This window comes from Seriola lalandi, unplaced genomic scaffold (assembly GCF_002814215.2).
Source record: "Seriola lalandi dorsalis isolate HSWRI2012SDOR001 ecotype SW California unplaced genomic scaffold, Sedor1 jcf7180002054875, whole genome shotgun sequence".
Taxonomy (NCBI): domain Eukaryota; kingdom Metazoa; phylum Chordata; class Actinopteri; order Carangiformes; family Carangidae; genus Seriola; species Seriola lalandi.
In genome coordinates this window covers 930885-934509 of record NW_019525428.1, presented here as the reverse complement: position 1 = coordinate 934509, position 3625 = coordinate 930885, and the positions used below count along the sequence as shown (strand labels likewise).

The 3625-nt window shown below is 43.1% G+C and overlaps 1 long non-coding RNA gene across 1 annotated transcript in view; it reads left to right on the top strand.

Annotated features, from left to right (window-relative positions):
* The window catches only part of LOC111671356 (uncharacterized), an 88691-nt gene that overhangs the window by 24717 nt on the left and 60349 nt on the right, over positions 1-3625 (top strand). The gene's annotated exons all lie outside the window — the stretch shown is intronic.

Below are 3625 nucleotides of genomic sequence, written 5' to 3'. Positions count from 1 at the left end.
CTCCTCCCCTCCAGAGCCCCTTCACTCCACTCACTCTTTTCCCCCCGCCTTGCCTCACTCCTTTTCCTCGTCTCTCACATCTCCTCCTCGTCTTCTTTTTCCTCCCCCATTCTTTTCTTTCCTTCACTTCCCTCTCTCAACCCCATCAACCTCTCTCCCCTCTTTTTTTCCTCCCCCCTTGTTCTCTACTGTCTCTATTTTCTCCTCACTTCCCCCTTTTCTTCTTCTGAACCATCTTTACATTTATTTGAGTGTAACTTGGAGAATTAGCATTACCACACTAGCTACACGAGCTAAGTCCTGCGTTCAAAGTCACAGCAACAAAACGCACGTTAAGTAAAGACATTACGTCTTATATGGCATTATTTATGTATCTATATGTTGTAGCAAGTGCTGTACTCAGTAGTGGAAATACTCAAAGTACAAGTACCTTCAGACTCTGGTTAGACATTAGCCGAGTAAAGATCCATCTCCAGCGCATCAGGCTTCGTTCACTGACCCGAAGAACAGCAGAACATTCGTCCATTAAGACGAGAAAAAACGATACCTGTCCAGCTGCTGCACGTTTCATGGATATGGATCATCCAGTGTCTTGAATGATCAGTAATGGAGGAGACGTGTTTGTCAGAGAGACGAGGAGGTTCAGAGGAGTTACTCCTCGAGAGAACGACACTCTGGATTTCTAAAATTCGTTACTTAAAAAGGGACGTGTTGAGATCAACGACTGATTGATTTTTGAAATTAGAAATTTACCCAGTTTGGGTCAATGCAGCACCAGCACAGCACTGGGACACCTTTCCTCAGAACCAATGACTTCCTGTTACTGCTTCATATCACTGTGCGGTTATTTACAGAATCTAAAATATAGTTTTTCAGTCCCAGAAGTTTCCGTTGTCAGCTGTGCAGAATCAGACATTTTAAACTAGATATTAACAGTCAGCGTCAGAAAGAGTGAGGAGACTTTAAAAGAGGTAAAAGTTCACAGCGACCCGGTGATAATTAATTTACGTAAATACAAAGAGATTTGTGTAAACTGTGTTTTGAAAAATGAGGTTGAATGAAAACAGAAGTTGTAGTTTTGTACTAAAAAAAGAGGCAAAATAATAATTTTACCTACTGATGAGTTACGATGAAAGGTTGTTTTTGTGTGTTTATGGTTAATTTTAAAGGATGATAATCTTGTTTTGATACCTTGATATTTACACATTGATCTGTCGGTCACATGACGGATCAATAGACTGTGAGGAAACGACCTCGCATAGAAAATGACCTCCGATTACAAAGAGGTGGTGAGGCCAGTCTGCAATCTTCATCACGTCTGGTCAAACATCACCTGTTTCTGGTTCTACCCACAACTTATTCAGTCAGTGTTGTTAAACTTTTCCATCTTCATCATCCTCTGCATCATCAACCTGATCTCCCATCCATTAACATTAACCTGTCTGTCTGCCTGTCTGTCTGCTGGCTCCTCCATCTTGCCTCCATCCCCCAGCTGTTTTTATTTGCTTCCATAAATCCCATGCGCCGCGTTAATCAGCCGCTTCCTATACGTGTGATTATGTTTTCAATTTTCATTTAAATCGCGATCCTCGTGCCGTAGCCGCGGGCGCGGGAGGGTCGTCAATTACTCGGGAAGCGTAAAATGTTGTGCACAGATGATGAGAGTGATGCTGGTGGAGGAGCATGTGGTCGCTTTTACTCATTAATGCCTGACAGGAAAGAGGAACTTGGCTGACCTCTGCTGGGCTCTGACAGGCAGTGTTGCAGATGTTGATCTGTTAATGATTTGATCCAGGATGTATATGTATTCTCAAGGCTTCCTCTGGCTCCTATTAACCACAGAACGTCTTCAGGAGAGTCAGAGCTGCGTCCAGCAGAGAGGAGGTATCAGTCTAACAGCTGTACATGTGTCATCCTGAGTAATAAAACAAAAGGATGCTTAAATACTCTCAGATTACAATCTCTTATGTAAATGAATATGATTTTGACCCTGAATGACCTCAGTCATCTGACCTTCAATGTATAACCGACAGACATTTTGAGTCTGTCGTGGGCAAAACGAAGGCGGCAAAGAGGTGAAAAGCTTTCATTATAAAACGGGTATTTTTTGCACGTTCTCTAAATGGGATTTCATATGTGGAGCTCCATCACGAACTGAGAGAGGAAAAGAAGAATGATGGAGGGAGAGAGAGAGAGAGAGGGAGCGTGTGAATGGGTGAGAGAGGGAAGCAGATGGCTGGAAATATAGCCTGCTAAATTATTCAGCTAAGGCTGGAGTCTGCAGATAGATAGATGGATGGGAGCTGGCATGGACACTTTTATTAGGATTCCGAGAGCTGCGAGGAGAGTGGTTCAAAAAACACCGTGATTGCCTTTTGAGACTAAGAAAAGTAATTGCATCAGGTCTGGGAACAGCCATTTGCTGGAGGAATTAAATCTTAAGTCTTAAATTAAACTGTGAAATGAGGACAAATCTCTGCACGTACCAAACTTGCGCTGCAGAAAAATAACTTTTATCCTTCTTTAGATGTGATTTGTGTCAACTGCAGTATTTTTTTTAATTTATTTTTTTTACCTAATGCCAACGCCTGGAGAGTTTAGAAAAATCTTTTTCTCTAATCATTAATTTTAACCGATACCAAGTCCAGTACGAGTGGATTCAGGACGCTGGGAGCCCAAACATCCCAGCTGCCGTCAACAGTTTGGGTTTTTAAAACAAGTTGCCTCAACAGTGAGGTCGCATAAAAATGAAAAATGGGCCGAGACCCGGTTCGTAAAATAAGATTTGTGGTAGGCGTATGCAGTATGGGAAGGCCAGGGGTCCTTGAGTGGGTTCCAGGGCGTCTGAGCGTATTGAGGAATGGATGAAGCTCGCTATAATTCACCAGGAGGTCTTCCTCTACTGGGGCTCTTAACATGTATCTAAAATATTTGCATTGAAAACCTTTTATTTGCCTGAAGATAGGTGCTGTTTGCTTTATTTCCCCTCCTCCGCTCGACGTGTACAGACGGTAAAAAAAAATATCCCTCTTTCCATTTCCAGCTCTGTGCATCATATATGACTCTCCTCAGATTCATAGACACACACATACACAGATGCACACACAGTCCTGAGTGGAGGGCTCCGGGGAAATAGAGCAGAGAGGAAACTACGTGCCTTCGCCAAGCGAGGGCTGTCTGGTGTCATGGCAACCAGTGCAGATTACCCCACCCTCCATCAGTCAGAGAGGAGAGAGGAGGAGAGGAGGGAAACGAGGGATGGGCACACGCACACACACACACACACACACACACACACACACTTAAACACATACTCATGTCTAGAGACACACATGAAATAGTTACACAACATGTAAAATGCTCTTACAGGGTTTAAATAATCTGTTTAAATGTCGTTCGTCATCTTTTTTTAAATATAAAATGTTGTTTTTTGGGGCATTAGAGATTTCATCAGCAGCCGCAGCAGTAAACATAAAAATAAAAAACCTGAGTGGACAGGTAAGCACGAGGTGGAGGAGAGGAAGAAAATGAGGAAGGAGGGAGGGACGTGGACGTGGTGCAGGGAGACGGGGAGATGTGTAGAGGGGCCATAAACATATAGTAGAGCTAAATACGTTTAGGTGGA